The sequence below is a fragment of the Oncorhynchus kisutch genome, linkage group LG22 (assembly GCF_002021735.2).
Source record: "Oncorhynchus kisutch isolate 150728-3 linkage group LG22, Okis_V2, whole genome shotgun sequence".
Classification (NCBI taxonomy): Eukaryota; Metazoa; Chordata; class Actinopteri; order Salmoniformes; family Salmonidae; genus Oncorhynchus; species Oncorhynchus kisutch.
In genome coordinates, this window is record NC_034195.2 from 18,499,002 (window position 1) to 18,517,238 (window position 18,237).

Sequence of the window (18,237 nt, forward strand, 5' to 3'; positions counted from 1 at the left end):
ATGGAAGATGTTCATGGTGATGGTGTGTTGACTACGCTGATCTGGGTTCAGTCTCGCATGCTTTTAGCCCCTGACTGGAATGTGGCAGTATGCAGGAAGCCTGATAGTTTCTTCAAGGTTTTCTAATGTACAACTGTGCTTGATGCAACCTTACCTTTTAATGGTGAAAAGACCATTTGGCCACTGCTAGTAACTGCACTGGCTTGACTATTTCATTATACACAGGTAGCCCTAGGCTTGATGGAGTCAATAAAACATAAGAATAACAAATGGTTTCATCATTCATCATATGGGTTCTACAATCAATTAAGTTATCTAAACACTGTCTAACAATTTCATTACCTTCAAGCTGCGCATAGCCAGGTCAACTACACAAGAAGCCTGTAGTGAACTACCCCACTGGGCAAAAACCTGTTGAATCAACGTTGTTTCCACATAATATTATATTTGTTTAATTATGTGATGATGGAAATGTGATTCGATTTACAAAAAGTAATCAATGTAAGGGAATTTCGACTTGTTTTCACCCAACTTTTAACCTAAATCCAATAACATAGTGACAAGTTTAGTTGATTTCACATTAAATTCACGTTAGTTCACGACGCAAACCAAATATCAATAAAAGCTAGACGCTGATGTAGCCTAACAATAACGTAGCCTAATAAATGTATGTGATTGAAGAATGCGCTATGTCAGAGCCATAATCCCCGTATTAATCATAACCTCCATCTCAAAGACATCGAGTTGTTATGGCATCATGATGCAGGTATCACTATCAACCATGGTCCCTTCCATGCAGAGACAAGTTTGGACAAACAAATGTTTTTGGATGGTTTGAATGTTTGATTGGTTTCAGAATATATTTTATTCCACCCGAGGAATGGAACGGCCCTAATCTCCCTTTAGACATTAATCTGCCATGGATTAAAATAAAAAGCACTTTAAGATTTGCATGAAATAGCAGCCGAGAAGGGACTGCTTTGCCATACTCAACGTGATCTCGCATGCACGAGCTATTCCAATCCCTTCCATTCCAAATCATTCCAAGCCGGTGGCGACGGAAGAGCACATTACACGACTTGCTCCTTCGTTTTTATTGATATTTTGTAACCATTGCCTGGCAGTCTGTGATCTACAGGCCAAACGGTCTTTTGCGTTTTGAAAGGGGGAGGAGAATTATCCCTCTCCTTTCCCGGTCGATTTTGCGTTCTACCTCCCTGCGCATTTTCCACTCGCCTATAATTTCCTGGTTCTCAAACGCAATGTCACCGGAGGCGGATGTGAGCGGATCTCACAGGTGTGTCCCTTGCCAACTGAGCCATAGCTCGAGAAGAATCACACCTGGGATCACCATGTGATCCTGTACCTGGGCGTGGATAAAGTCCTGGACTCTTGTTGAGTTGTCCGTGTCGTCTTGCAGTAGGAATTGTCAACCAGTGCCCCCTTGTATTTTCGACTGAACAGTGCCTTTCTCTAACTCTCCGCGCTCTCGGGAAGATAAAATGTGAACTTTACATGCATTTTGCTTGAGGACTTATTATACATTTTTAGGGGGACTTTCAAATCTGGACAGCTCCGTGTTAGTTTCAGGCAACTACTGTTCTTCCAAGGTGAGTTTACGTGATTGGTGTTCTACCTTTATAGCCGCGGACGGTGTCCGTCTGTTCTGTTCTGTCTATTTATTATGCACATGTACAAGCAAATGCGGTTGGTTAGAAAATACCACCCTGTATAATTCTTTGTGTGCGTAAAGATCTGATGAATTTCCTAGCGCGATGCTAGTAGTGTATTACTTCCTTTAACAGCTCCGTTGTACAACAGCCATGACACGAGGGACAGAAACGCATGTTTTTCCACATTTGTCTTGACATCAAAAAATAAAAGTTCGACCATAAATTAACATATTGATCCATACCTGCTACATAGTGATTGATTGGAAGCTATTTATTTGTAAATCTACCAGTTGGTCCTCCAGCATTATGAAGTGATGCAACTCTATGGAAATAATGATTTATTGGTGAACCCGAGCTAGGTTTGAGCATAGACTTCAGTATTTGCAGTTTAAACACGTAATGGGATTTATATTCACTTAGTATAGTTGTATGATGGGCTACTGTACAGTGCTGAACCCGCCCATGTCACTTGTATGAGTCGAGATACAGTCCAACCTACAGTATATTTCCTTACCGGTAATTTGCACAAAGTGATCCATGCTATATTAAGTAATTAAATGTTCACTGTAAACTGACATCTGCCTAGATCCTTGACCACTAACTTTCACAGGCATCATTAGTTTTTCATATGTAATAAACTATACTTTGGTTATGGAAACATTACCACTTTTACTGGGCTGTTTTCTGCTCCTCTCTTTCTCAAGATAATGTGAAGACAGAATAATGGCCCTGTCAGTCCATAAAATGTGGAGCAGTTGGTCATTCATCAGTCTCTCAACCAGAAACATCTCCCCTCACACACACAGACAGGCAAACTCAGTGAGCCTGACCATGGGCTCCCAAGTGGCACAGTGGTCTAAAGGCACTGCATCTCAGTGCTAGAGGTGTCACTACAGACCCTGGTTCGATTCCAGGCTGTATCACAACCATGGAAGGATTGGGAGTCCCATAGGGTGGCGCGCAATTGACCCAGCGTTGTTCAGTTTAGGGTTTGGCTGGGGTAGGCAGTCATTGAAAATAAGAATTTATTCTTAACTGACTTGCCTAGTTAAATAAAGGTTAAACAAATGTAAAACACATCTCTGAGTCTGTATGTATGTTAGTGTGTGCATGTAGCTAATGAAAGAAAAGCCTTTTTTATGTCTTGATTGGTACTAGTAGTCTTTAATGCCCATTTGGAGTTTGTCTTTGCTGTGGAGAAACTCATTCAGGGACTCAACTTAGATTTGAGAGTTCGAGTAATAGAATACACAAGGTGCAGTTTTGAAATGTGGTTGTGCATCAACAGTCACTCAATTGGCCCATGTCAGAATTGTTTTTTTTAGATTGGTAAATTAGTCTAACGGCCAGCAATCTAAACATGTAGTCAGCATGGTCAAATTACCGACCGGCGTGGGGCCCATTGATTATCATATTAAAAATGACAAACATTTGCCTACACCCTATGGCAAAATGTGTAGAAAATAGCTGTAAAAGTACAATTTCTTTCTCTCTGCCCCATGGCAAAAGAAGTAGAATTGCATGAAATGTGTTATAAAAATGCTACATCTTCTCTCCACCCGATGGCAAAATGTGTAGAATTGCATCAAATTTGCAATAAAACATCTATATCTTTTTGCTGTAACGAGGGCGCTCGCTAAAGTGTTCTGCTCACAAGGTATGGATGTGGGTACGCAGCCACTGCGGCCCCTCATGATGAGTTCCATATTTTTTGTGGCCCCCACCCCCATCAAAGTTGCCCATCCCTGATGTAGACAGTAGCCCCATTCATGTTCTCCTTGAATCTCCTGAGTAGTGCTGTCAGTTCGTGTCTCTCGGTCCCTGGCCCCGGCACTCTGCTCTGCTTGGATCGCTCACTGTACAGCCATGTTGTCTATCTAAATCGTCGTTTTATTCCCCAGTCCCACATCCATCCTTGCTGACCCATCCTCACGTACAGACCTACTGTACATGGGATGCTCCATCTACTGGGATTATCCCCATTAAATTACATTAAACAAATGCTCTCATGGTGGAAATGGATTAGTCCGAGTGGGGGGTACACCGCTCGGGGGTAAGCAGGAAGGATGGCCGGGTGGGGTGGGCAGAGGGTGGGTTAGCCCCCGAAGTCCTCAAAGAGCAAGGCTGAGTTTTCAATAAGGGCCATCTGCTCATAGGGACACACACGGTGAGGCAACCTAAAACCAGGTCTCTCTCTCTTTCTCTCTCTCTCTCTGTCTCTCTCTGTGTCTGTTCCCCACAATGCCTCATTCAGGGTTTATCTCATCCTCTCTGAATAAATAGAGACACCTTATCAGTGTGGAGGAGAGGAGAGCGACTGGTTTGTGATACATGTTTTCTTCAGCTCCGCACAAGGGTGAAAAAGACAAGCATACCACGAGGGCTGCCCCAGTTTAGTTGACTAGTCCATTGTTTGGTCGATAGGCTGTTGGTCGACCAAGATTTTTTTAGTTGAGCACTCACAAATATATAGTGCATTCGGAAAGTATTCAGACCCCTTGACTTTTTCCACATTTTGTTACGTTACAGCCTTATTCTAAAACGTTTTTCCCCCCCTCATCAATCTACACATCTTTATTTTATGGCACACGAGACACCTGTCCGATTCACTCTGAGTGGATTCATCCATTTTGGACGCCACCGGGATGGCACAACGGTGTCACCAGTAGTACATTTCCCGTTAATTCCCATCATTTCTAATCTACAATGTTTATTTGGTTACGGTCACCTCTGTTGATGCATTCAATATATTATTATTATTGTTATTACAGTCTTACCGTTCTCATTGTAGGTGTGGACATGTTTGCAGTGCACACAACCTAGGCTACACTTTTAAAAGTTTTGGTTTATTTCGTTCTATTTACGAGTTGTCCATTAATTAATTGTCTTTTGTTTGGGGTGCACCTGTCAATCTTGATTACGCATAGAAGGGGGCCTAGTCATCCTGGCCTGCACGCAAATGTAGACCTATAAATGTACCCATTTGGGGATCTGATACCATTTCTGATTGTCATAAGTCAATTTTTCTTTGCCTCAAACAGCAAGTAAACAAAGTCTGTTTTTACATCCATTGAGAATGACAATAGTTCCTCAACATAGCCTATTTGAAAAATAATTCCAGTTCGCTCCCTTTCGATAACCACTCAGCATAAAAGTAGAAAAGATGTCATGCTCTGATCCGGTCGGTGGAAGCATCATAAAATAGGCTACCTGATTACTTCTTATCCCTTGCGGAAATAGCCTACAGCTGTCTCTTCTGAGGGCCCAGAATATTTTATAAAATGTTGCAAGTTTGCTAGCATGCTTCATCCCGACCAAGTTAATAGTTGATACAATGTTTCAAGTTTGACTAGGCATGGCCTGTCTGCAACAATGTGATTTATAGGATATTTATTTGATCAGGATATTTTCTTCCTGCCGGCTGCAATGTTTTTATTTGTTGGCTTTATTGTAGGCTATTTTTTACATATTGGCAATGGCAATAGAAGTTACTTTTAAATTTGGATCATTTTCATTTCGATGGAATTATGATTAACCACATGACGTTGATTTTGAGATATGAAGACTTTATTATAAATGAACTAAAACTGTTTAACGAAAAAATTTGCATATGAAAATCATAACTGGCACAGAGTACACTAGAAATGGTACGATAAATTGGCACTCCAAATGGAAAATGTTGCCGATCACTGGTGTAGCCTATTACCGGCAACTCTAGGGGCATAACGGCAGAATCTGCAAAGGCCAGCGGGAGGAGGAGGGTCAGGAACAGGGTGTTTTTCTTCTGGCTAGACTATATTGATTTCTGGCTCGCACTTGAGTCATTTGAATCTTAATTTTGAATCACAGTGCATAAACCATCAGTGAAGCTCAGTAGCGTACATATAGTCACTTTTATTCAAAACATAGGGTGCATCTATATAATGTTATTATTAAGCTTATACTGTATTTTTTTTAAACTCAGGGAATAGCTAACATTACATAGCGTACCTATGTTTTTCCAAAGTGACTTTGTATAATTTATCATAGCTTCCCTTATATGTAGTCTATGTCAGTAGTCCTTTTAGGACATAACTGTTCAGTATAGACTTTCTAAATGCTTCTTTGTTAAGTCAGAACCCTCTATCCAGATAGTTTAGTCTGATGTTCAGCTGGTATGCTTCTGGTATGTGTTTAAGGTCATATTTAGTTGAATATGTCCATCCTTTGTCTCTTTGTTTGCATTCTACAGGATTACAGACCTATTAGGTTTATTCATTTATATTAAAGCAAAGCCTTAATCCTGGTAAGCAAGGTAAAGCCTGTCCCCACCACCCCACCTCACCTCACCCCAAAACCAGTCTGCTACTCCAGAGCATCTCATGGTGATGACCTTAAATGTTCCAAACCAGTAATCCTTTTTCCAAATGGGTTTCAATGGCATTTCAACAGCTACTTGTCATGGTTCTTGTACAGCATGTAGTTATGGCTCTTGTAGAACATGTAGCCTATTTCATTCTTTGTCTATCAGAAGAAGGTCTACACTTTTATTTTGCTGCAGTATGGTGATTGGGAGGATAGTTGTGGATGGGGTAGGGATGGGGGTGTCAGTTTGGCATTAATTCAAGCTCAAGAGAATAGAGATTTCCTTCAGATTGGAGATTGTCTTTTTTATGGCGGGAGGATTATCCTGTGATGAGGCGGCGTCATGCTGAGGTGGTTCTGTGATCTCATCCCTTAGCATTTGTGGCTGCCGCCCATCCCTTGTCTTAATGCCCTTGGCCTTAATGGCCCCATCCCAAACCTATCCCTGGCCTCCTATCCTCTCCCCTTCAAGCTCTGTCATGTTGCTGCCTTCCGCTCGTTTCGGTTCGGCTGGAGCATACTCCCTTAATAAAAGACCTTTGCTTGAAAAACAATTTAAAAAAGGTGTCAATAGTACTGTTTGTCCATCTTGAGATTCCGTAGCCAGTATACACTTCCTCAAAATAGTCAGATAACTCAAGAAATCTGACATAAAGGTTTGTTTTTGCTGAGGAGATCTAAGTCGTGCAATTTTACGTCTAACTAAGATGTTTGCTGCAGTATTTCTGAAGTGAAAAAAAATAGCATTAAAACGATTTGTCTCTCGCTGAATGACAACAAACACTTAATTGAAGCATCCCTACTGTTGACCAAACACATCCGAAGCTTTATGCCTCACACTGAATAACACTGAATCACAGAAGAAGCTCAAAGAAAAACATCTCTTGTAAAATCACTGACTAACACTGAATCACAGAAGAAGCTCAAAGAAATACATCTCTTGTAAAATCACTGACTAACACTGAATCACAGAAGAAGCTCAAAGAAAAACATCTCTTGTAAAATCACTGACTAACACTGAATCACAGAAGAAGCTCAAAGAAAAACATCTCTTGTAAAATCACTGACTAACACTGAATCACAGAAGAAGCTCAAAGAAAAACATCTCTTGTAAAATCACTGACTAACACTGAATCACAGAAGAAGCTCAAAGAAAAACATCTCTTGTAAAATCACTGAATAACACTGAATCACAGAAGAAGCTCAAAGAAAAATATCTCTTGTAAAATCACTGACTAACACTGAATCACAGAAGAAGCTCAAAGAAAAACATCTCTTGTAAAATCACTGAATAACACTGAATCACAGAAGAAGCTCAAAGAAAAATATCTCTTATAAAATCTGGGATAATCCAAAAACAACCAAAAAAAATATGGTTTACTGAAGTATTTGCAGATCATTTCGGTTAGTGGTTGTAACACAGAAATGCATGCCTATACACCACATACACTCCCCTACATATTTATTTGGCCAGTGAAGCTAAAACTTTTAATTTGTCTCTGTACTCCAGCATTTTGGATTTGAGATCAAGTGTTTTATATGAGGCGACAGTACAGAATGTCACCTTTTATTTGAGGGTATTTGCAGAAATATCAGTTTTGCCATTTAGAAATAAATGCACCTTATGTATCTTGTCCCCCCAATTTGAAAGTGTCATAAGTATTTGAACAAATTCATATATAGTCTATTACATTTGATCAAAATGGTTGTATTTGGTTCCATATATTCCTAGCACGACATGACTACATCAATCTTGTGACTCTACAAACTTGTTGGATGCATTTGCAGTTTGTTTTGGTTGTGTTTCGGATTATGTTGTGTCCAATAGAAATGAATGGTAAATGTAATTTGTTATTTTGGAGTCACTTTTATTGCACATATAATAGAATATGTTTTTGAACACTTGCTACCATGATTATGGATCATTGTGAATAACAATGAGTGAGGGTTACAGAAGCTCAAAGATCATGCCCGCAAAAACATGCTAAACATGCTAACTCATAATTATTCATGATTCATTCATGATTAGCCATAATTATGGTAGCATCCACATTCATGGTGAGCCATAATTATGGTAGCATCTACATTAATGTATAGGTGTTCAGATCGAAACCTATTCGGTAACACTTTAGTTGAAACCCTGCGTCATAACACATTTTGATAGTCATAATCATGTCATAATATGGTCATAACACTGTCATGACCCATGTATTTACACCTGTTGGGACAAACAGTAAAAGTCAAAAATGTGACACACTTACTCATTCCTGTTTTTTAAAATATTTTCTACATTGTAAAATAACAGTGAAGACATCGAAACTATGAAATAACACATATGGAATCATGTAGTAACGACAAAAGTGTTAAACAAATCAAAATATATTTACATAAGTAAATGTCAACCAAATATTTTTTTTGTGTGTGTGTGTTTCAATGATTTAACTGTACTAGAATACTTAAAAGGCCGCTAAAATTTTAAATATTGGTTATTGGGTTTCGGTATCAGGGTTTTTGGCAAGGAAAATATCGGTATCGGCCAAAAATGTCATATCGGTGCATCCCTAAAAAAAACAATGAATTCTATTTTCGAATAAAGCTGTAACGTAATAAACCGTGGAAAAGGTCAAGGGGTCTGAATACTTTCCGAATGCACTGTATGTATGAAAATACCCTCAAATAAAAGGTAACATTCTGTACTGTCGCCTCATATAAAACATTTCATCTCAAATCTAAAATGCTGGAGTATAGAGCCAAATTAAATGTTTCAGCTTCACTTTCCAAATACATACGTAAGGGAGTGTATCCTCTGACATTCCATCCCCATTGAAGTCAGTTAGAGCTGATAACAAAGCCACTGTGCTAATGACAGGCCTAAGACGGGAGATCACATTCACTCTCACGGTTCCTCAACGACAGCTGGCTGCTCGGCTGGGCTGTCTCTCTGCTGTGTCCGCCTGCAGGGGGCTGGGGGCAGGGGCGTGCCTCCCTCTGTCGGTACTGTACACCCCTCCCCACCATGCTGCTCACAGATCCTCCCTAGTCCCTACCACCCACCCTCACACAGACAGAGATTCAACACCATCCAAGGCTTTCCCTCCTCTACTAGTGACTCTCCTAATACTGCAGGGTTCCGCTTCAGCCCTTCGCCCTCACCATTATGACCGGACCCAAACTTGGCCGGGTTCTCTTTACCCCTCAAACAACCTTGACACTCTGTCTCAACCAACACTGCTTTTATCCTATACCGATGCTCTCCACAGGGCTCTCAACCTACCCATGGCTCTCCACACCACTTCTCATCCCATGCTGATTCTCAAAACACTACCCACCCTCCAACTCTGACTACTAGGAGCTTTACCTTCAACGATTCCCAGTCCGTCTCTCCCCACACTCCCCTTCCCCATATGAGTCAGACTCCGAGAGAGAATGTGTGTAATTCTGTACAGTACACATGTTCTGCACAGAGATAAATGATTTGTGAGAGAATGAGATAACTTAATTGCTTGACTGAGAAGTTGTACATTGTTATGCGCCGGCGGTTAGAAGTACTAATATTTCACAGGGATAGAGCCGAGGGAGATACTTGCTATGATATGAGGTGTGGTGGGAACTGGGGGAAAGGGAGGGGAAGACTATTCAGAATGTCAGCCAAGATGAAAACACGATCTTCACTACTCATCTAATAGTCTGAATTAGGAACGTATACTCCCCTACGTATTTAATGTATTTGAACAGTAAAGCTACTACTTTTAATTTGGCTCTGTACTCCAGCACTTTGGATTATGAGATCAAATGTTTTATATGAGGTGAAAGTACCGAATATCACCTTTTTATTTGAGCATATTGTTATACGTGTGTTTTACCGTTAAGAAATGAATGCACTTTATGTTTCTAGTCCCCACATTTGAAGGTGCCAAGTATTTTGCCATATTCACTTCTTGTGTATTACGTTTAATTAAAAGTTTGCGATTTGGTCCCAAAGTCACTGCAAACTTGTTGAATGCATTTACAGTTTGTGTCGGTTGTGTTTCGGATTATGTTGTGCCCAATAGAAATGAATGATAAATGATGTATTGTGTCATTTTGGAGTCACTTTTATCGTAAATAAGAATAGAATATGCCTCTGAACACTTCTACGTTAATGTTGGATGCTACCATGATTTCGGATGATCATGAATGAATGTTGAACAGCGATGAGTGAGAAAGTTACAGATGCACAAAGATCATGTCTCCCCCAAAACATACTAACCTCTCACCATTACCAATAACAGGGGAGGTTAGCATTTTCTTTTTTTTTGTGTGTGTGTGTGTGTGTGTGTGTGTGTGGGGGGGGGGGGGGGGGTGTATGATCTTTGTTCCTCTGTAACTTTGTCACTTTCTCACTCACTCATTATTCATGATTTCCCCCGCACCCACTCTTCCTGGGCCAGACATTCCTCTCTTCTCTCTCACCAATGAGTAACCAGATTTGTTGAGTGACTTTTATTTAGAAAAATACTCTGCTGCTGGAACATAACATCACCCCCTCCCCCTCCACTGACTGCTTAGTTCTGTCTCGGTTGTTACAAGCAGTGTGGCTGTGTGCGAGAGAGAACGCAGCATCACCTTCATTGCTCACCGCACTGGGTAAATAGGTGTTGTTGGCAACAGTAAAAAGTGTATGAATGTGAACTTTGCTATAGAACAAACTGAGCAACCATACTCTTTCTCCTGGCTAGTTAGCTTTAAATTGACAGTTTAGTCATTTTGTAGCTGTGTCAGGTTTTTATCTAACTAGCTAACGCAGGGTAGCTCTGGCAGTGTGAAAAACTGACAGTGAATGTTTTGAAGCCAAGAATACTTGCTCGCTTACAAATAACTTGCGCCATCACTGCTAGTCTTTATCATAGGGTCAGCAAGTTAACAATGGGTGTCACCAAGCAAGAAGCTAAAAAAAAAAGAGGGACGTTTTTTCAAAGGAGTGTAAAGGACTGTATGTAAGTTCTTGGCAACTGCCCGCACACCACCCCTGGCAAACTAGCTGGCAAATGTGAGTGCTTCGATGTCTTTAGTGTCATCACGGTGATTATGGGTCATGAAGGTGTGTTCCATGTGTTAAGACTGTTTGGCGTTATCATGATCATGGCAGGAGACTGACAGCCATGAACAAACAGACCGGCAGAGAGGGAGAAGTGCCTCTCCAGGCCGATAGAGTTCATAGACTGATGATCTGTCGGTGTGAATCAATCAGAATTATAGCAGCTTAGGTCTAGAGGGTGTGTTGCACGTGTCAACATCATGCAGGAGAGAGGCATGTTACAGGCAATGATACCCACCGGCAGACAAAATCAAATCAAATGTTTTTGGTCGCATACACATGTTTAGCAGATGTTGTTGCGGGTGTAGAGAGATGCTAGTGTTCCTAGCTCCAACAAACAGTGCAGTAATATCTAGCAATACTCAACACACACACAGTGTATATATACGTTAGACATTATGGACAGTATGTGGATAGAATATATTAAGTAGTCTGAAGAATATGTAGATGGAATAGTATGTATACAGCAATAGTTGAATAGGATGGACTTGACGGCAGGGTAGCCTAGTGGTTATTGCGTTGGACTAGTAACTGGAAGGGTGCTAGTTCAAACCCCCAAGCTGACAAGGTACAAATCTGTCGTTCTGCCCCTGAACAGGCAGTTAACACACTGTTCCTAGGCCGTCATTGAAAATAAGAATTTGTTCTTAACTGACTTGTCTAGTTAAATAAAGGTAAAATAAAAAAAAATACAGTACACGGTACTGTATATGTGACGTGGGTAAAACAGTATGTAAACATTATTAAAGTGACCAGTGTTCTATGTCTATGTACACAGGACAACAGCCTCTAAGGTGCAGGGTTGAGTAACTGGGTGGTAGCCGGCTAGTACCAGTGACTAAGTTCGGGGCAGGGTACTGGGTGGAGGCCGGCTAGTGATGGCTATTTAACAGTCTGATGGCCTTGAGATAGAAGCTGTTTTTCAGTTTCTCGTCCCAGCTTTGATGTACTTGTACTGACCTCGCTTTCTGGGTGATAGCAGGGTGAAGAGGCCGTGGCTCGGCTGGTGGAGGTCCTTGATGACCTGAGCCACCCGAGTCGGAAATATTATGTTAAGTTTCTAACCATAGAGTATGTAGAGCAGCAGTAGTACAGTGCCTTCAGAAAGTATTCACACCCCTTGACTTTTTCCAAATTGTGTTGTGTTACAACCTGAATTTAAAATGGAGTAAATTGAGATTTTTGGTCACGGGTCTACACACAATACCCCCATAATGTCAATGTACAATTATGTTGTTTTAAAATATATATTTTTTTACAAATGAATAACAAATAAAAAGCTGAAATGTCTTGAGTCAATAATATTCAACCCCTTTGTTGTGGCAAGCCTAAATAAACAAGTCACATAATAAGTTGCAATAATAGTGTGATTTCTGAACGACTACCTCATCTCTGTACCCCACACATACAATGATCTGCAAGGTCCCTCATTCGAGCAGTGAATTTCACACAAAGATTCAACCACAAAGACCAGGGAGGTTGTCCAATGTCTCTCAAACCCTTGAATTAGTAGGTGTGTCCTAACTTTTGACTGGTACTGTATGTAAATGAGATATTACTGTATTTCATTTTCAATACATTTGCAAACATTTCTAAAAACGTGTTTTCACTTTGTCATTATGTGTAGATGGGTGAGGGATTTTTCAAATTTTTATTTAATCAATGTTGAATTCAGGCTGTAACACAACAGAATGTGGAACAGGTCCAGGGATATGAATACTTCCTGAAAGCACTCTAACAACCTGACATGGGGGAAGTCAGAAAAATACTAGGAAATGAATCATACAGTAGCAGAGAAAAGAGTTCAAAATGGTTGTTTAATTGAATATATCCACATTAAGTCACACGGGTATTCGGTACAGTATGAAGGGCCCTCAGACTGATTGGACTACCAGAGTAAGTGCACCTCTGCAAGCCCCCCCCCCCCCTTATCCTTGTTCATTTGCCCATTTGTAAGTTAAGATTTGTCTCTATCCTTTTCAAAAAGAACGTATCACGGCATGCCCCAAGGCCCCCTGGGAAAATGTAAGAGTCACGACTAAGCCCCTGTCTCGCTCTCCCACATGCCCTTGTCTAGCTGCTAGTTGAACTGACAGGCTGACACACAGACAGGCTGGATGGGCTTTAGATTATGCCTGCTGATTGGAGACATCATGTCATCATGGCTGCCCACTGGCATGAGTTCATACAGATGCTCTAGATGGATGGAAAAGGAGGGATTTGAAAACTCTGTCAGGGTCACCTTCATACTTTGCAATATTAGTCAAATGATTTCTATTCCGGAGTCGTTTTGGTGTGAGAAGAGAGAGGGGGAGAGATGGAGGGAGACTCTAATTCATTTTGTGCTTTGGTAATTGAGCGTGGGAAAGTAGGGCTAGTGAAATGCTATCCATTTAAGTCTTCAGAGGAGAGGAGTCACTTATGCCTGTTTGCATCAGTGTGATGTTGACTGAGAACGTTAGGCCCAACTCTGCTTTATAATGAAAAGAGGACCATCGGATCTCTCCGACTTTTGAGTGTAATGAAGATTAGTTGACGCATCATTTCAGTGTAAATTGAATACACTCTCATAGGAATTGAGGGATGGATGATATGTGGCTTTCTTAAAGAGATTTGGGAATGGAAGCAGACCTTAAAGTTAACAAATAATTGAAAAACTACACAACCATTCACTCTTTCACTCTTTCTGTAATGCCATTTTTACAGCTTTTGTTTTAGAGTGACGCGTAGAGTTGAATCCTATCTCAGGCAGCACCGGAGGGTGCGATACATTTGTACCCATGTGAGCATCGTCGCAGTTAATCCTGGAAACGGACTAATTTCCTTACGCCAAGATCATTTTTAATCAACACCTCCGCTATACAGCTAATAGGAATTCCAGCTGTTTCCTGTTAATGTGGTGAAATCTGTTGGGTATTTTCTTCTTTGTGCTTATTTTTTTGTGTGCTCACTGGGCGATTAATTATGAAGTAGTAAGTGGGCAGCAGCCAGCCAGCCAGCCAGCCATGCAGGGCTGGTGTTGTGCAACAGATACAGGAAGGGTCAGTGCACTGGCAACGGCTGGAGATGAAGGTCGTTCCAAACACCAACTAGAGAGCTGGAGAGAACGATAGAGAGAGAGAGAGAGAGAGAGAGGAACTAATGGAGAGAGAGATTGAGCGAGAGAAATGGAAAGAGCGAGATGGAGTGAGATAGACTTGAGACTACTCAACTGCCAAGGGGAGTGTGAAGGAGATGTGGCGTCAGTCAGCTTGTGCGAGGCTACGTTTATAATGTAGTGCATCTATCTATGTTTGTGGATGATACATTTATTGGGGTTCTGAAATTATTGACACCTTTGATAAAGATGAGCAGAAATGACTGTATATAATTCAAATACTGAGCTTTATTGTATGCTAAAAATCAAATGCAAATTAGTTTATTTTATACTAATACAATTGCTTTGAGAAATACGTTTTGTTTAACAAGTAATACTTTTTTCCCCCTCAAAAGTAAGGGGTCTTTTTTTGTGTTGGATTTTCCCCCCATTTTCATAGTATCCAATTGTTTAGTAGTTACTATCTTGTCTCATCGCTGCAACTCCCGTACGGGCTCGGGAGAGATGAAGCTCAAAAGTCATGCATTCCAACCAAGCCACACTGCTTCTTAACACAGCACGCATCCAACCCGGAAGCCAGCTGCACCAATGTGTCAGCAGTCGACACCCCTGTGTTCCATACCTTTCAATATTTTACCTTGCGAGGATAACAGCTCTAAGCCTTTTTCTCCCTCAGAATGTGTTAACACATTCTGAGGGATCTTGGACCATTCCTCCATACAGAATCCTTCCAGATCCTGACATCCTTTGTCTGCCCTTATGGACAGCCCTCTTCAATTCAAACCACAGCTTTTCAATGGGTTTCAAGTCCAAAGACTGAGATGGCCATTGCAACATTTATATTTTTCGGGCAATTAACCATTTCTTTTTTGGATTTTGATGTGTGCTTTGGGTTATTGTCTTGCTGGAAGAAAATAGAGCTATTTGGCCATGCACAGCAGTGGTGGGTTTGGTGTCGAAATGTGAACGCCTAAACAGAAAATAACCCCATACCTACTGTAGTATAGGGTGGTGGATCTTTGATGTTATGGGACGATATCTCTTCCACTGGTCCTGGGGCCCTTGTTAATGTCAAAGGCATCATGAACTTTACCCAATACCAATACATTTTATCCAAAAATCTGGTTGCCTCTGCCAGGAGGCTGAATCTTGGCCACAGGTGGATCTTCCAACAAGACAATGACCCCAAGCACACATCAACATCCACAAAAAAATAGTTAATTGGCCAAAAAAATCAACACTTTGCAATGGCCATCTCAGTCTCTGTGGTTTGAATTGCAGAGAGCAGTCCAGAAGCGCAGACCGAAGGATGTCAGGATCTGTAAAGATTCTGTAAGTAGGAATCCCTGCCAATGTGTTCTCCAACTCATAAAACATTTCAGAAAAAGGCTCAGTGTTGTTATCCTCGCAAGGGGAGGGTGCTAGAGTATTGAAAACACGGATGCCAATAGCTTTGACCCTTGTCTTTTTTAGATTTGTTCCTTGTTAAACACAATCTCTTACTCTGAGAAGTAAAATTATTATTTGAGCGTACAATATAGCTCAGTATCTTGTGCTCATCTTTGTGAAGGGATCCAATCATTCCAGACCCCATTGTACATACAATGCCGTGAGAAAGTCTTCACACCCCTAGACCTTTTCCAACTTGAATTGAAAACGGATTTGTTACTGGCCTAGACACAATAGCCCATGTCAAAGTGGAAATGTGTTTTCCGAAATGTTTACGAATGAATAAAAAATGAAAAGCTGAAATGTCTAGAGTCAATAAGTATTCAACCCCTGTGTTATGGCAAGCATGAATAAGTTCAGGAGTAAAAATGTGCTTAACAAGTCACACATACAATTATCTGTAAGGTCCCTCAGCAGTGAATTTCAAACACAGATTCAACCACGAATACCAGGGAGGTTTTCCAAGGCCTCGCAAAGAAGGGCACCTATTGGTAACAAGGAACTAAAGAAATCATGTAAAACATGTGGCAAGGAAATTAACATTATGTCCTGAATACAAAGTGTTATGTTTGGGGCAAATCCAATACTGAGTACCACTCTCCATATTTTCAAGAATAGTGGTGGCTGCATCATGTTATGGGTATACTTGTAATCATTAAGGACTGGGGAGTTTTTCAGAATAAAAAATAAACGGAATGGAGCTAAGCACAGTCAAAGTTCTAGATGAAGACCTGGTTGTCTGCTTTCCACCAGACACTGGGAGATGAATTCCCCTTTCAGCAGGACAATAACCTAAAACACAAGGCCAAATCTACACCGGAGTTGCGTACCAAGAAGACAGTGGATGTTCCTGAGTGGCTAAGTTACAGTTTTGACTTAAATCTACTTGAAAATCTATGACAAGACCTGAAAATGGTTTTCTAGCAATGATCAACCAACATCCTGACAGAGCTTGAAGAATTTTGAAGACAATAATGGGTGACTGTTTCACAATCCAAGTGAGTAAAGCTCTTAGAGACTTACCCAGAAAGACTCACAGTTGTAATCACTGTCAAAGGTATTTCTACAAAGTATTGACTCAGGGGTGTGAATACTTAAGTAAATTAGATATTTCTGTATTTCATTTTTTAACATTTGTATATTTTTTTTTACACAAACATTTTATTGTGTAAATGGGTGAGCATTTAAAAAAATAAAAGGCGCTTTTGAATCCAGACTGTAACACAACAAAACGTGGAAGTCAAGGGGTATGAATACTTTCTGAAGGCCCTGTATCTGTCTCTTATGCTAACTTGCTTGTCCGCCTTCTTTATCAGATCTGCATTTCTCTCTGCTTTACCCGCTTGCCTTTGACTTTTTTCTTCTTCTCGTTTCTCTCTTTTTCCAACTCTCTTTCTTTCCCCTTCCCTCTAGTTCTCGGTGTCCCTGTATTCTGTGTGGATATTAATCTTCATGTTTCTAGCCCCAGGCGTGGATCTATCTCCCAAAATGCAGATCTGTGGGGGTGTCACCATAGCTGTGTGTCTAGGGTGTCTGTGTGTGCCCCCCAGCCTCCCTCTCTTGTTCAGAAACAGTACTGATGAAATCCATTATTCCTCTCTGACTCATCATGTAACCATGGGACAGGCTCCAAAGCCCCACACTCTGGTTTCACCCCAGCACATGTGTAAAAACAAGGAAGATTGCAGAGATATTTTGTCTGCGTTTGCATCTTAGGAGCTAATTCAAATCTGGGGCTGGTTCTGCATTTCACTGAGTTCAAGGTCTTACGGGTTTATCGCGTGCATCTTGTTCAGATTAGATCTGTGATGTTCTGCTAACTTAACCCTTCCACGCGGTTTGTTTGTGTCACCCAGAGGCAAGACACGGCATCTCCCAGTGTAGCCCTTTCATAGAGTTGTGTTAACAGTTCATTTCCCCTGTATGGCTTTTCTGCTTTAGGCCAAACCAAATGACCGACCTTCATCCAAGTCATGACATCACAGTCTGTGCCAGATGCCCCCAAAAGAATGCCTAAGCCTAAATATTTACATGCTCACACAGCATATACTTGCACGCACTCACACAAACACGCACACAGTACCCGTCGTCTCTCTTTAATAACAAGTGCTCACAGTCTCACTGCAGAATTAGATGTTCATCCACGTTCTCCAAATGTCAAATTTCAAGGTGTTTTTGTTACTCCTGCTGCTCTATATCCTTCCTCCTGCTGCTCTATATCCTTCCTCCTGCTGCTCTATATCCTTCCTCCTGCTGCTCTATATCCTTCCTCCTGCTGCTCTATATCCTTTCTCCTGCTGCTCTATATATACTTCCTCCTGCTGCTCTATATATACTTCCTCCTGCTGCTCTATCCTTCCTCCTGCTGCTCTATCCTTTCTCCTGCTGCTCTATCCTTCCTCCTGCTGCTCTATATCCTTCCTCCTGCTGCTCTATATATCCTTCCTCCTGCTGCTCTATATAGCCTTCCTCCTGCTGCTCTATATCCTTCCCCCTGCTGCTCTATATATCCTTCCCCCTGCTGCTCTATATATCCTTCCTCCTGCTGCTCTATATCCTTCCTCCTGCTGCTCTATCCTTCCTCCTGCTGCTCTATA

General features: G+C 41.1%; 1 protein-coding gene across 1 annotated transcript in view; it reads left to right on the forward strand.

Moving 5' to 3' along the window:
• Positions 1-1,118: 1,118 nt before the first annotated feature.
• The window catches only part of plxnb2b (plexin b2b), a gene marked incomplete in the record, with an annotated part of 190,917 nt that continues 173,798 nt past the window's right edge, over positions 1,119-18,237 (forward strand). Inside the window, 1 exon segment of the mRNA XM_031801151.1 lies at positions 1,119-1,610.